Source organism: Mixophyes fleayi, chromosome 6 (genome assembly GCF_038048845.1).
Source record: "Mixophyes fleayi isolate aMixFle1 chromosome 6, aMixFle1.hap1, whole genome shotgun sequence".
Classification (NCBI taxonomy): domain Eukaryota; kingdom Metazoa; phylum Chordata; class Amphibia; order Anura; family Limnodynastidae; genus Mixophyes; species Mixophyes fleayi.
Window position 1 is genome coordinate 125372452 of NC_134407.1, and position 16951 is coordinate 125389402.

The 16951-nt window shown below is 42.1% G+C and overlaps 1 long non-coding RNA gene across 1 annotated transcript in view; it reads left to right on the forward strand.

The window, feature by feature from the left end:
* The first annotated feature begins 490 nt into the window (after nt 1–490).
* LOC142160382 (uncharacterized) overlaps nt 491–16951 on the forward strand; it is a 43608-nt gene continuing 27147 nt past the window's right edge. Inside the window, exons 1-2 of the long non-coding RNA XR_012693192.1 lie at nt 491–557; nt 1776–1858. This is a non-coding gene — a long non-coding RNA (uncharacterized LOC142160382). The remainder of the gene's footprint in view (nt 558–1775; nt 1859–16951) is intronic.

The following is a 16951-nucleotide window of genomic DNA, read 5'->3' on the forward strand; positions in this document are numbered from 1 at the left end:
TAATTGTAGAAAAACTGGTGATCATAAAAATAAAATAGAAATTATATGCGAAATAATACTGTTGCTGCCAAATTCAAACAGAATCTTTAACGATTCCAGTGGGGATAATGTAATATTGTGTGGTGATAATATTGCCGTCATGGGCCTTTTGAGTGTCTTTTTTGCAAAGCAATCCCCCACAATATATCTACGCAGCGTCGGACTGGCCCACCGGGGTATCCCCGATGGGCCTTAGACATCTGATAACCCCACTCTCTTCCATGGTGGGGCGGAGCAAAGTAATGCTCGTCCCGAGCGATTTTCATTAAAACCGAGAGCTCAGACTTGGCTACTATGTCAGCTAACGTTTCTGCCTAAGCTGTCCACCGCTGCTGTCTCCTTTCCAGCCTCCCCGCTGCTGCTGTGAGACTGTCAGTGACAGGCAGCAGCTGTCAAATGCGATCAGAGGCGAACTGCAAGGGAATGACTCATGTGATCGTGACTCGATGGCTTGTTAGTTCATCAACTTCCTGCTGCTGTTGTAGGAAGAAGGAGGCTCTACTATTAAGTGAGGCTGTGTAAGTATTTTTTATTCTTTTCATAAATGAGCATGTTAGTATCACTAAGTACAAAATGTGGTGACAGTTATTTTGTCAGGGCTATCATGATAGAACCATTTTAGCCACCAGCTGTAATATAATCTCTGGGTAAGATTAAAGTGTGCATTTTACTTTCACTTTTGGGGACTACATAATTCCAGGTTTGCCATGTGAAAAACTGAAAGCCCCCCCCCCCCCCCTATGTAATATTTAGATATGTTAAGAAGAAATTGTAGCAGACTGCAAATAAGTATATTAAAAGACTGAATAATTTCACACTATAAAGGTAATATTTAGATTCTTACTTGCTTGCACACTTTCATTATTTCATTATTAAGTGTATATATTGTCAGGTAAAATGCACAGAACATTTACCAAAATATCATTCTTAAGACAATACGGATATGAGGTTTATTACCTGGAAAGCTTGGGACCATAATTAGAATATTGTATGTAAAATATGCTAAGTACATTCCAAACTTGAGGAGAACACTCTCTGTGAGCCTGACTTTGTGTATGACAGTTGACAGTCCCCTCCTCATTATACTCCGTAGTGCTCCTCATAGTGACTGTAGGAGTAGGCTCTCTGTGATCTCTACTATGCATATGCCATTTCTCTCATCATTATATTGTATAGCAGTGCTCCTTGTAGTGACAGGAGGATAGGCTCTCTGTGATTGTGTCTGTATGTATGACATACTCCTCATTTTTTTCCTACTTCCATCTCCTACTGTTTATCTTTCAAACACATAGTACTTTCTTTTATATTTAACACTTTTCCATTTGCCTCTAAAAACACAAGTTATTCACCGGAGCAGAGTACAGGGGTGGGGCGGGGGAAGGGGGCTTGCGGCGAGGGGGGAACCCTGTTTGTTTCTTTTGTACTGGGCACCACAATTTCTGATGGCAGCCCTGCTGACTGTCCCTGTGAGGTCTCTTTATTAAATGTGACTATGAATTTAATGGCAGTGATGGTTGCAGGAAATAGGTATATTAATGAAATGTAAATACTATTAATTTAATGCTGGGGCTGTATGTAGGGAGGGAAATAGGTTTATTTATTAAATGGGAATACTATTATTTTAATGTTGGGGCTGGAGTGAGGCCTAATTTTAAAACTTGGGTGCTATATTGATTTAACAGCGGTGCTGGTTGGAGTTTTCTAAATTTCATATTCCAATTTTTTATTCCAAATAGGGACCCCAACATTTCAGGATCCAGACAAGCAGCAACTGATCTAAAGACTCCAGCAGCCACAAGCAGTGACAATGACAAGACAGGTAGGAGAAAGCAGGACAGTCTACCAACTGTTCTGAATTTGGTGGGTGACTGTCCCGCTTGGTCAGGATTTGGTCTGACTGCAAGGACAGTTGGGAGGTATGTCCTACTTCACATTATACTGCTTGTGAAGGCAGAACTTTGTGCACCTAACAGTAGTGCTCACAGTATTGCCTGTGTATTTGTTGAAAATGTGTCTAATAACCATATTACATCATAGGAGCCCCCCTGTCTTAAGTGCCTAGGGCCCCCCGAGCCTTAATCCAGCTCTGGTTAGCAGGAGGAATCTGATAGTTGCTCCCAGTCCCCGGACAGGACAGCAAGCCGAGGAGCTCTTAGTCGCATGAGATTTCTTAATCTTGTGAGACTAAGAGCTTCCCTGCTCACTCAACAGGAAGTTCCCACCCTGATGGATGTCAGCAGCAGCAGAAGCATAGATAAGTACAGTGTATTGGGGTGTTGTAATGTGTTTCTGGGGTGGGAGGTGGCGTGATGTGGATGGGGAGGACCTGAAAATTGTAATGTTTTATTATAATATATGTATCAATGCCACATGTTGACCACGACCCCAACATAATGTGGCCAAGCCCTTGGCGCCGCTGCACCGCGGTAAAACAGTTTTTTTCCTGCTCATCAACAGAGGTGGGCCTGTCTGCTTTAAATGCTGATTTTTAGTCCCAGTCCGGCCCTGATGAGCTGTAGTGGATTTCATGTGTATTACCTAACACTGACCAAAATAATTAAAGCTAGGTCAAGGGTGTACAAGCATTCAAACAACAAACATCTCTCAAAAGTTTAAAGGGCCTATTTATGAAACATAAATCCGCAAAATTGTGGTTTATGATCATTGCATTGCGGTATCTGCTGCTTTGCATCTCTCTTCGTTTTACTGAGCAGTCCACATAACAGTGTATGAGGACTGCTCAGCAACGCTATTTAACAATGTATGAAAAAAAAATTTCCCTCTTTTTTCCTATGTTAATGTATGCCAGCTGAAGCTATAAAAACTAAAGGTTACAGTAAATTAACAGATGTTAACTCTTATCTTTAAGAAATAGTGAACATCATAATAATTGGTTTAAGGGAGTTCCTTATAGTCAATTTTTAAGAGTTAAGAGAAATTGTTCAGATAAAAGAATTTTAGAAAAACAGTTAGATAAAATGGAAGAAGATTTCAGAGAAAAGGATATACAGTGGAAGAACTAAAGAAAGCAAGAAATAAGGTGATGGATATTGAGAGACAAAATCTAGTTATAAATAAAAAAAAGATATTGGTAGAAAGGAATATCAGAGTGGTGGTAAGATGGAACTAGCAATCACTACACAATATGGACAACAATATAAAACTTTTTAAAAAATTGTATATAAGCATTGGAACCTCTTACATAAAGATCCAGTTTTACATGAAATACTCCCCGAAAAGCCATCTTTTAGATAGGGATGTGCACCGGCCACTTTTGGTGTCTCGTGTTTTGGGTTCGGATTTGCTTGATGTTTTGGGTTCGGATTTGTTTCGCAAAACACCTGTCGAAAAAAAACAATTGTTCTCAATTCTACCAAACAAGTATCTGGACTGCGTAGTGGAGTGGCCCCGGTACCCAATTTGATACCGGGGCCACAATATAATAAAAAAAAACTCAATTGTTCTGAATTCCACCAAAAAAGTATCTGGACTGCGTAGTGGAGTGGTCCCCATAATATAAAAAAAACCAATTGTTCTGAATTCCACCAAACAAGTATCTGGACTGCATAGTGGAGTGGCCCCGATACCCAATTTGGTACCGGGGCCACAATATAATAATAAAACCCACCGGCGGACACAAGTCGACAGCGGTGCAAAGACCTGCTGGTCAGGAGATTGTCCTCTGAAGAGGACCGTGACATGCCACCAGCTCCACCTTCATTTTCATCACTGTTTGTGCAGTTCCAAAAAAGAGGAACTGCCATTTCTATTGCTACCTTCTTTCTTTCTGTATTTCCTGTGTCCTGTGGTCTGTTCTGCTAAGGGCATTGTTATTTCCAAAAGTTCTAAAAAAACAAATTTAAATTTATAAAAAAATTTATAAAAAATTAATTAAAAAAAAAAAAATAAAATAATAAAAGATTTTCCATAAATAATTGGAAAAAAATATTACAAAATTTTAAAAAATCTAGCTTGTACTGCAATTTAAAAGTCTAACTACGATCATTCACTGTTGCTGTACCCAAAAATAATAGGTACTGCTATTAAAGTACAGTCCAGTGGTACTCTCCTGTGCCGCAGATAATTTGTAAAAGCTTTGCCGAGTGTGTGTAGTTATGTATCACAGGTTTTAAGAAGAGGCACAACACTGACAACCTGTTAGAGAAACTGAGGGAAATAATCTCTCTGTGGCTCACCCCACTTAGACTCTCCTGGGGATTCGAATAACTGCCATTTCTATTACTACCTTCTTTCTTTCTATATTTAAAAAAAAAAAACAAACTGTCATTTCTATTACTACGTTAATTGTTTGTGCAGTCCCAAAAAAGAGGAACTGCGCCCTTAACTGCTATGTTGGTTTTAGACGTCCATCCGGTGTCCGCCATCTGTGCACTGGAATTCAGACCAGTTGAGGGTTTTATTATTATATTGTGGCCCCGGTACCAAATTGGGTATCGGGGCCACTCCACTATGCAGTCCAGATACTTGTTTGGTGGAATTCAGAACAATTGAGGTTTTTATTATTATATTGTGGCCCCGGTATCAAATTGGGTATCGGGGCCACTCCACTATGCAGTCCAGATACTTGTTTGGTGGAATTCAGACAAGTTGAGGGATTTTTTATTATATTGTGGGGACCACTCCACTACGCAGTCCAGATACTTTTTTGGTGGAATTCAGACAAGTTGAGGGATTTTTTATTATATTGTGGGGACCACTCCACTACGCAGTCCAGATACTTTTTTGGTGGAATTCAGACCAGTTGATTGTTTTTTTTATTTTGTGGGGACCACTCCACTACGCAGTCCAGATACTTTTTTGGTGGAATTCAGAACAATTGAGATTTTTTTTATTATATTGTGGCCCCGGTATCAAATTGGGTACCGGGGCCACTCCACTACGCAGTCCAGATACTTGTTTGGTGGAATTCAGAACAATTGGTTTTTTTTTATTATATTGTGGGGACCACTCCACTACGCAGTCCAGATACTTTTTTGGTGGAATTCAGACAAGTTGAGGGATTTTTTATTATATTGTGGGGACCACTCCACTACGCAGTCCAGATACTTTTTTGGTGGAATTCAGACAAGTTGAGGGATTTTTTATTATATTGTGGGGACCACTCCACTACGCAGTCCAGATACTTTTTTGGTGGAATTCAGACCAGTTGAGGGTTTTTTATTATATTGTGGGGACCACTCCACTACGCAGTCCAGATACTTTTTTGGTGGAATTCAGACCAGTTGAGGGATTTTTTATTATATTGTGGGGACCACTCCACTACGCAGTCCAGATACTTGTTTGGTGGAATTCAGAACAATTGAGATTTTTTTTATTATATTGTGGCCCCGGTATCAAATTGGGTGCCGGGGCCACTCCACTACGCAGTCCAGATACTTGTTTGGTGGAATTCAGACCAGTTGAGGTTTTTTTTATTTTATTGTGGGGACCACTCCACTGCGCAGTCCAGAAAGCTACCTCGGGGAAACGTTTTGGACTAAAAACAATATTGTGAGGTGTGAGGGTGTTCAGAATAGACTGGAAATTAGTGGAAATAATTGTTATTGAATGTTATTGAGGTTAATAATAGCGTAGAGTGAAAATAAGCCCAAAAACTTGATTTTGGAACTTTTTATGCTTTTTTCAAAATAAATCTGAATCCAAAACCTTAAATCCGAACCAAAACCTTTCGACAGGTGTTTTGCGAAACAAATCCGAACCCAAAACATCAAGCAAATCCGAACCCAAAACACGAGACACCAAAAGTGGCCGGTGCACATCCCTAAATTATTAGTGGGAACCTCCTTATTTTCCTAAAGAATGTGAAGACAGTTATCCCTGTTTTGAATATATTAGCTAAGTGTATACAATGTTGTTCATATCCTCCATATTTGTTGCTTAAAACCATCTGCTTTAGCAAAAGGATTCAGTCAATGTATTCCTTCCTCTTCTCCGAAATAATGGAATATATAAAACAAAGTAGAGATCTGAAATCCAAAGTTGAAACGCATCTTGCTCTCCACCTGCCTATAATAAAAATACCCATCGGAAATTAGGTTTCGCTACAACCGGAAGTGGAGGAGTGGAACGCATTTGCCGGAAGTGAGGTAGCACTATTGAAAAATAAGAACCGGAAATGGAGCATATGCGTTCCACTTGACCCTGCGATGACCCGCAATCCGGAAGTGAGGGTGGAACGCAAATGGCGTCCCCCTCGATGTTTATAACATATTCTGAATTTGTCAAAGGAATAATCTATTTTATCATCGTTAGACTGGGTGGAGACTTAATCAGGAAGGAGAACTACGGTAGTGGACATCATTGGAAGGTATATATTAAAAATATTTTTTTCAAGCTGTTTAAATGTATATTCATTATGTATGTATAGTATGAGGAACCTTTGGCTGTTTAGAGATTTTGGGATATTTGTAATGTTAAGTCCAGTGGATTCTTGCTTTTATGTGATAGAAATGTTATTTCTATGATGTATGGACATAACCTTTGAACCTGGATTAAGGCAACTTCCTGTATAAAAGGGAGTCCATTTCACATTAGTCCTATCCTTGAAAAATACCTAAACTAAGAGGTTGAAACGTGTTGGAATATTAGGGCTACTAGATCTGGAACTTATGAGGACCCCACCTATACCATCTGGATAGCCAGGAAAGTGGAGACTGTATACCCCGGGGACTTATAACTACAAGCTTCTTATCCATCTTTTTCTGGTAGGGATCCTCATAATCCTATGTTCCAGTTTTTATATATTTTTTATATTTTTGTTTTTAAGCTATGTATGTGCAATAAATATTTGGAGTCAAACGGTATCACACTAGATCCGCTTGATTTTTCTTTTGCATTTGATATTGAGAATATCTATCTGGGAAGAACCCTTGAGTATCCCCACGAAGGACCTTAAAGAAATCTGAAACCAGGCCTACTATCTCTTTCCATCTTGTAAGTGTTATCACTTAAGGAGTTGGGTGAAGATGTTATATACACCACATTATATTGAACACACTTAAACACTCAAGGCATTTATGTATTTCACATCTGGTGAGTGGATTCACATAAGAAGAAAATCCTGAATGGAAGCTGATTATGTTTTAAAAAGAGCAACATTCATCACACTATAGATCACTTGTTGTTACAATATTATACTATGTTGTATTTTTATATTTTTTTCATATTATATCATCATCGTATATAAAACGGAGAAAAAGATCAGAATACTGTGACCCACGGATCTACTCCTTAAAAATAAGTATTTTGAATATTTTTATTCACTTGTGTATGTTTATAAGAAGATAGGATTTGTAAATTTCCATCTGTATAAATGTATTGGTTTTAATTGTTTCATTTTGGGATATATCTATGTGATTACAGTCGGCAGCGCTGAATTATTCCTATATATATATTTTTTGATCAATTTTATTTGGAATATTGTGTGATTCCAATAGGAAGTTTAGCAGCAGCTGATTTTTGGCGCAATTTACCCCTTTTACATATTATTTGACCAAGATAGAAGATGTCTATTTCCTTTCCATGGATCAGTTAATGCTTCTACTGATGCCATTCCTTTCCTCTGTTTTCTCTCAGCCTCCAATTATTTGTCCTACTTTATGGAAGTGAAAGTAGAGGATATCTCATGAAAATAATGGCACCTGAATATTATTCAGTGTGTATGCACTGCAGTACTCCTCTACATATTGAAGACATACTTGTTTAAGAGAATGCCAGTTATTCCAGTAGGGAAAAATGGATAAAACACATCAAGGGCCTGATTCATCAAGGTACGGATCCGTATCTTAACACATTGTAATTTGTGTAGCGTACTCTAAGAGATGCAGATACTTACGCTACAGAAATAAGCATCTCAAAGTCAAAAAACACCCCCCCCCCTGTAGTCCTTTACACTTACGCTATAGAAATAAGCAGCTCAAAGTAAAAAAACACACCCACCAGCGGTCCTTTGGACAACGTAGAAGAACAAGCAACAGATCCCAAGCAATTTCTAAGTTATTGCATGCTTAATCTAAACAAAGCACCCCTCAGGCTCCTACATAGTTTGCAAGTACATGCATATTAGTATGTCAATGCTTGTGCATTAGATTTATACACCTCTAACGTTTATGACATGTTAAAAAGGGGCTTAGTTAAAGTCAGAGATTCACCTTTTTATAAGCACTTCAAAAACTAATTTCAAACTAAATTACATTGTAATCAGCCCAAGATTGTTTAAATAAACAAATTGTGTATATATATATATATAGCCAAATGCAACAGCGCAAAATAGGAAAGGAGTGACTAACCTATACAGAATCAGTAAAAAACTCGATGCAAGAAAGTTTACTAACATTATAGATACAGGTGTCTGTAATTGCGAATAGACGTATACACTTTTTATGCATCTGCAACACCCTTCATCCCCCTTCTGAGGACCAGAATAATGAAAGACAATCGGACAGTTTCCATTTCTATAACTAACTAATCTGCATTGTTTAAAGCACAGTGTACTCACCAATATCCAACTCAGGTCCCTGAGCACACAAAACCCAAAGATATAATTAGATACAAAATCTAAGGAGAGGGCAAAAGAGAGGCATAAGGATGATTGATAGTGAAGACAATATTGTACATACATGTTTTTTTTTGCAACAAAAGTTAGTCACTATATACATTTCAATGATTCAGGCCAACAATGCTATAGTCTGCTTACTCCTGGGTTTTGTGGTGGAAACCCATTAGCAGGGTGTTGCTATGAATGTGACACTTTTCACCTGCATATAGAGCAAAACAAGACTATTGCAAAGTTACAAATACACTTACATTGCTTTATGTCTAACAAGTTATGTTCCTATTACTAACCATCTATGTAATATCTATTGAGACATATCAAATAATACTCACTGTAAGAATGTTTTTGAAGTCACAAAGTGCCATATAGTCCCTGCCACCAAACAGTTGCCTTTAAATACCAAGTCCAGGTGTACATGTCTTATCCTAATTGCTAAGCACAGAGTACTCATCTCATTGCTCCGTCTACACCTCCCTTCTTGTTAGGATAGGATGGTTGAATGACAGGCAGCCATTTTACACACAGATGTAGAAAAGATCCGCGTGTGACGTGAGCTCGCCCACACGTGCTCAGAGAGCAGAGTATTGGAGAGTAGATTGTAGAAATACAAGATGAGGTTCTCCACGTTCACTCTGGTCAGTACATCTCCAATGAGATCAAATTGTGGGCGTGCCAGAGGGTGCACCGCTACATCTGGTGGCGTTTTAACCGCCAGTGCACAATAGTACAGCTTCAGTGGCACTGGAGTGACCTACACTGACGCCAGCCCCAGCTTTTGGCGTAGCTCAGGTAGGAGATAGTAAGATGTGAGTTCTCTATTAATCGGATAAAAAACTGTAATACAAACACTTGCTTTATTTTATGAATAGTTTCAAACTTTGTCAATGAGGTGTCCTACCCCAAATATAAATCTGTCTGCAGATTAGAAATGTAACTCCCCCTCCAATGCCACATACTTAGGCCCATGTATCTTAATTTTATGGTGGAACATTTACTTTCCTTAATGATTAAGGCCCAAACTCCAGACCAATAAGCCATGTTTTGGATTCAAACTCCTGACCCCAGTGCTGTGAGGCAGAAGTACTACCCACTAAGGCAACGTGGTGACATTATTTATTCATTTATTACAATTGCACAACATGTGACTATTAGGACAATAAAGAATGGTGATTTCAATAATACCATTTAAGGTAGATTGTATTGTTACTATTATATCATCATTTCCACATTTATATAGCACCACTAATTCTGCCTCACTGTACAGAAAAGGCAATCTGTCCCAAAAGAGCTTACAATGTAAAATCCGTAACACAAACAGACTTGGGTCAATTTGTTAGCAGTGAAGAAATGAAGCACTAGTATGTCTTTGGATTTTGTATGGAAAGCCAGACTAACATGGGGAGAATACTAATTCCACACAGATAAGGCAATGGGCAGGAAACCAACTCATGACACCACCACTGGAAGGCAGAGGTGCTACACACTAAGCCACTGTGCAGACCCAGTGTTGACTGCAGTGTTTTTCTTTAGAAAATGGGGGCATAACATACAAGCAAGAGATGATGAAAAAAATGTTACAAGTTGCTAATTGCATTTCACAAAAAACAACCTGTGCCCTCAACCAACAACACCCCCCTCCCTCGAAAAGTTAAGCCATTTGTAGTAATATCATATACATAAGGTGCCCTGGGGACCTGAATCAATAAGGAAGGTATATGCCAAATGGCAAATCAAATTAACACCTTCCCAAAACCATCTTACATTGAAGGTGGAGGAAAATGCTAAATATGAGATCAGATTTAAATTAGAGAAAGAACATAGCATACATCAACTTAGAATGTCAGAGTAAACCCACAAAAACATGGAAGGGAACATACAAAGTCAGTCCACGCAGATAAGGGCATGGTTGGGAATTGAATTCATGTCTCTAGTGCTGTAAGGCAGCAGTGCGAGTGACTAAACCACCATGCTGCTCCACTGTGGTCTGCATTGATTTTTGGTAAAGCTAAGTACATAACATAACAAATACAAGCCGGAGATAGAGAAAAAGCAAGTTTTTAAGACAATGAAACATTTTACTCCAAGAAAGTCCCATCAAAATCAAGCCACCCCCTCTGAGTCTTAGGACATTCATAGTAATATATGTCAGCATGCACATAATAATGTAAATGTGACCTGTGGGCCAGAATACTTTTTGAAAGTAAAACATTGTAATAAAGCAAAAATGCACCTTGCCCTAACAAAGTTGCATATGAGGGGGAGATACATCTAAAATATAAGGACAGATTTATCATTGTGGTAGAGCGTGTAGTAGATCACGTTTGAACGACAGAGTAAAAATGAAGCTATCAAGTGTTTGTGTGTTACATGAAAACAAACAATTACTTTCCTTATTAGCTAAATAATACTAATACTAGCCCTTTCAAAAACAAAACATGGGCAAAGTTCCTGTTATTTTCCTTTCATTAATGAATAAGTACCACAAGCTGCACACAGATGCTACGGCCATGATTGATATTCAAACTCATGATGCCAGTAGTTGTGAGCCAGAAATGCTAACCACTAAGGTGCCCATACAGATCTTAGCTGATGTATATTTTTAGGTAATAAGGAAGAGTACGATTATCTAGCTCTTACATCTGTTGCACACATGCTGTATTGTTGTGCTTCTCACTCTAGTCCAGTAGTTCCCAAACTTTTTCAGTTCGCGGCACCCTTAGAGTCTCCATAATTTTTCAAGGCACCCCTCCAAAATAATTACCGAGCAGTCCTGTTTTTTAAGTATTTGAGTCAAAATAACATAATAAGTATTTAGGTCAGGACAGAAATACTTAGTAAGTTTTTTGCAAAAATAATATACATACATCCAAGGGAAAAGAATATTTTTATTAGAGATGGGCGGGTCCGGTTCCCTGAGAACCGAACCCACCCGAACTTTGCCTATCCGAGTACCGAGCTCAGTAGCTCGGTACTCTCCCACCCGCTCCGAATCCAAATCGAGGCCGAACGTCATCGTGACATCGTCGGATCTCGGGGCTCGGTTCTCGCGATACTTCAAGATTATAAATACACGCCTCCACAGCAATCCATCGCCATTTGACAAAGGGAGAGAGCAGGGTGTAGTCACAGGCTGATTAGAGCAGGGACAGAGAAACAAATATTCTTCTTGCAATTGCTCTAACAAAAATCGCTAGAGAAGAGAGGAGGATAGAGGTTTATTATTTTTTTTAATATTTGGCACTCCTCAGTGCTTTTGGGGTGTCCCCCATAATTGTACATAAAAATCAATCTTACCAACTCCCGGAAACTAGTTTCCGGGAGAGGGGGCGTGACTGAAGGGCGGGACGGGGCAGGACGAGGCCAATCGCGTCATTTTGGCCCCGCCCTCCGAAAACTTAATTTACCTTGCAGGAACGGGGCCAAAATGACGCGATTGGCCTCGTCCTGCCCCACCCGCCCTCCAAAATGGCGTGATTCACAGAGAATCGCGTCAAATGACGCGATTCTCGGTGAGATCGCGATGAGTGAGAAATGCCAGCTCGGACTTTCCGGGAGAGTTGGCAAGTATGATAAATATTTCTGGCTGTCAAAAGTCATATCTGTCAGCAGTATCTACCAATTAATTTTTAGCACTCCTCACTGCTTTTGGGGTGTCCCCCATAATTGTGCATAAATATTTCTGTCTGTCAAAAGTCATATCGGTCAGCAGTATCTACCAACTAATTTTTAGCACTCCTCACTGCTTTTGGGGTGTCCCCCATAATTGTGCATAAATATTTCTGGCTGTCAAAAGTCATATCTGTCAGCAGCATCTTACCAAATAATTTTTACCACTACAAGTGCTTTGCGCTCAGAATGGATTCAAAGCAATCCACATATGATCAGAATGAGCAACTAGATTCTGTCACCAGTCCTGATGTTAGTGTTCCCAGTACGTCATCTGGCCAAGGCGATGTCAAACAACAGAGTGTTTCCAAATTAGTGCAAAAAACAAAAACCCCACAAAAATTTACTGTGTTGAAGCGAAAAAGAAGTGTTACTGAGCAAAAGTTAAGTGCCGATAAAAAAAAATTGCAAACATGCCATTCTACACACGCAGTGGCAAAGAGAGAATTAGGCCTTCACCTTTGGCTATTAGTGGCAGATCCCAAAAAGTTACCGAGCCTACAATTGGTGCACAACTACTGTTACGCGTCAAAGCCAAGCTGCAAGATAACAGTAAGGCATTAGAGGATAATGTTTGCTCTGATTCACAAAGGACACCAATCCCTGTGGAGAGTCCATCCAACAGTGGGATGTCTAATCGTGAGCATTCTGTTAGTGTACCCATAAAGAAGGGCCCTTTCAGCAGTTCTGCTGATGTGTACCTGAACAGCCCGAGTGTAGCCGGTGATACACAAATTGAGGATGCCACTTTGGAAATAAAAGAGGATGAGGGGGAGATTTATGGAGGTGACGAGGGCGCTAATGAGGATGTTGCTGATTATGATGCAGACAGATACCAAATTGCCTTTCTCAATTTCTATTTATATTCTAGATTATATAACGGCTGAATAGTTTTCTATTTTACTCCTAGTAGAGAGGGGATCTGATGCAGACAGATACCAAACTGGCTTTGTCCATTTCTTTGTATATTCAAATTTCTAGTTCTACAGTCTATGCAGGCTGCTTTTTTTTTTATTTTACTACACGTGGATGGGGGGGGGGGGGGGTCTGATGCAGACAGATACCAAACTGCCTTTGTCCATTTCTTTGTATATTTGAATTTCTTGTTCTACAGTCTATGCAGGCTGCTTTTTTTTATATTCAACTACAAGTGGAGGGCGGGGGCATAGATTGCCACCAAAGTACCGTGGTCCATTTAATTTTACTTTCTAGCTCCACAGTCTGTGCAGGCTGCTTTTTTTATATTCAACTACAAGTGGAGGGTGTAATATACACCCAAAGACGATGGCTACATTGCCAATAATCAAAGATGGAGGAGGTAGACAACCAGGTTTGTCTGTATAATTTGCAGACAAGTGTTCGAATTAAGGACGGCCTACCAGGGATTAAACTGTTTTTTTCATAATTTATTAGCTTTAGAATTACCTCACTTATCTAAGAAACTGGTGGAGCACTAAATTAGGTTATTTTAGACCAAAAAAATTGTATTTTTTTTTAAAAAATAGCAAAACAAACCAAACAAAACATGCAAGGGCGGTTTTGCAAAACCAAAACATTATTATTATTATTATTATTATCATTTATTTGTTAGGCGCCACAAGGTTTCCGCAGCGCCGTACATAATACAAACAGGAGACCATACAGGGTGACATAGTACACAGCAATAAACACAAAGTACCAATACTTCAGAACTCCGGGCAGACATATGAGTGAAGATGGAGTAGAAGAACAGGTATGGAGACAGGAGGGGAGAGGGGCCCTGCTCATACGAGCTCACATCCTAAGGGAGGGTGGACAAACAGGTACAGGAGGGAGCCATTAAAGTAAGGGAGAGAAGGGTGGGGCTGGTGGAGAGAGGGGAGAACAAGAGAAGGATGTTTGCGAAGGTGCAACGAGGTAAGGGTTAAGTGGATTGTTGGTAGGCTTTGAGGAACAGGTGAGTTTTGAGTGCCCGTTTGAAGGAGCACAGACTGGGTGAGAGACGGATGGAGCGAGGGAGGTCGTTCCAGTGGAGGGGAGCAGCTCGGGAGAAGTCTTGGATTCTGGAGTGGGAAGATGTGATCAGAGTAGAGGAGAGGCGACGGTCGTTGGCCGAGCGCAGGGAGCGGGCAGGGGTGTGAATGGTGAGGAGGTTGGAGATGTAGGGGGCAGTAGACTGGGAGAGGGCTTTGTAAGTGGTGGTGAGGAGCTTGAAAAGGATCCTGTAGGGGAAGGGGAGCCAGTGTAAGGCACGGTAGAGAGGGGAGGCGGAGGAGGAGCGGCGTGAGAGAAAGATGAGTCGGGCGGCCGCATTAAGAACAGAGCGAAGGGGGGCGAGGTGGGAGAGGGGGAGGCCAGTAAGGAGAAGGTTGCAGTAGTCGAGGCGGGAGATGATGAGAGCATGTATGATGGTTTTGGTGGCATCTTGTGAGAGGAAGGGCCGGATGCGGGCAATGTTACGCAGCTGGAAGCGGCAGGTTTGGGCTAGAGATTGGATGTGGGGGACAAAAGAGAGAGAGGAGTCAAGGGTGACACCCAGGCAGCGGAGCTGGGTGACAGAGGAGATGGTTGAATTATTAACCACGATGGAGAGGTTGTGGTGAGAGGGGAGCCTGGGGGGAGGGAAGACAATTAGTTCAGTTTTAGAGATATTAATTTTGAGAAAGCGCGAGGACATCCAGGAGGAGATGGCAGAGAGGCAGTCAGATACACGAGAGAGGAGAGTGGGAGAGAGATCAGGAGAAGATACGTAGAGCTGAATGTCGTCAGCATAGAGGTGATACTGAAGACCATAGGAGGAGATGAGAGTCCCGAGTGAGGAAGTGTAGAGCGAGAATAGTAGGGGGCCGAGAACAGAGCCCTGGGGGACACCAACCGGGAGAGGGGAAGGGGTGGAGGCAGAGCCAGATGTGGAGACAGAGAAGGTGCGGTTGGCGAGATAAGAGCAGAACCAGGCGTGGACAGAACCAGAGAGGCCAAGAGAGAGAAGAGTTTGCAGAAGGAGGGGGTGATCCACAGTGTCAAAGGCCGCAGAGAGGTCGAGGAGGATGAGTATGGAGAAGTGACCCCTGGATTTGGCTGAGAGGAGGTCGTTGGTGACTTTGGCCAGGGCGGTTTCAGTAGAGTGGAGGGGGCGGTAGCCAGATTGGAGAGGGTCGAGGAGGGAATTGTCTGAGAGGTAATTGGTGAGACGACAGCAGACTATCCGCTCAAGTAATTTGGAGGCATAGGGGAGAAGTGAGATGGGGCGATAGTTGGCGAGGGAGGTGGGGTCAAGATTGGGTTTTTTGAGGATGGGAGAGATGAGAGCGTGTTTGAATGAGGAGGGTACAACACCTGAGGCGAGTGATAAGTTGAGTAGGTGTGCAAGGTAGGAGCAGGCAGTAAGAGAGAGAGAACGAAGGAGGTTAGAGGGGATGGGATCAAGCGGACAGGTGGAGGGTGGAGAGGAAAGAATAAGGGAGCGAACTTCATCGCCAGATGTGGGGTGGAAGGAGCACCAGAGTTGCGTGTTGGATGGGGGTGGAGCAATAGGGGCAGGGGGAGAGGGGGAGGAAGAAGAGATGTTAAGTCTGATGGCCTCAATTTTGGAAGTGAAAAAAAATGGCGAAGTCAGCAGCGGTGAGGGAAAGTGGGACTGGAGGAGAGGGGGGAGAAAGGAGGGAGTTGAAGGTTGCGAAGAGGCGGCGGGGATTAGAGGACTGAGAAGAGATGAGGGATTTAAAGAAGGTGTGTTTAGCAAGGGAGAGGGCAGAGCAGAAAGAGGAGAGGATGAATTTGAAGTGAAGGAAGTCAGCGAGGGAGCGAGATTTCCTCCAGAGGCGTTCGGCAGTGCGGGAGCACTTTTGGAGGAAGCGAGTGAGTTTGGAGTGCCACGGTTGAGGAATAAGGCGGCGGCGGCGGATAGGAGCGGCGGGGGCGACAGCATCCAGGGCAGTAGTGAGTGAATGGTTGTAGAGAGAGGACGCTTGGTCTGGACAGGCCAGGGAAGGGAGGGGAGAGAGGAGAGAATCAAGAGAGGAGGAGAAAGAGGTAAGGTCAATCGTTTCAAGGTTGCGTCTGGTGAGGGTGACTTTCGGCGGAGGGGGAGCAGGGGAGGAGGACAGAGTAAAGGAGAGGAGATGGTGGTCCGAGAGTGGGAAGGGAGAGTTTGAGAAATCAGAGAGATCGCAGAGGTGAGAGAAGACTAGGTCAAGGGAGTGGCCAAGACAGTGGGTGGGGGAGGAGGTCCATTGGGTGAGGCCAAGGGAGGTGGAGAGGGTGAGAAGTTTGATGGTGGCAGGGTCAGAGCAGTTATCAATAGGGATGTTGAAGTGGCCGAGTATGATGGAAGGAAGGTCAGAGGAAAGGTAGTGGGGGAGCCAGGCAGCGAAGTTATCCAGGAAAAGGGAGGTAGGGCCAGGGGGACGATAGATGACAGAGACGCGGAGGTGGATAGGAGAGAAGAGACGGATGGAGTGAACTTCAAAGGAGGAGAAAGAGAGGGAAGGTACGGTGGGAATGACCCGGTAAGTGCAGCAGGGGGATAGGAGGAGGCCCACTCCACCTCCTGGACGCTCATCCGGTCTGGTGGAGTGGGTGAAGGAGAGGCCCCCATAGGAGAGGGCAGCAGGTGAGGTGGTGTCAGAGGGAGTGAGCCAGGTTTCAGTGATGGCAAGAAGGTTGAGAGAGTTAGAGATGAAGAGGTCGTGG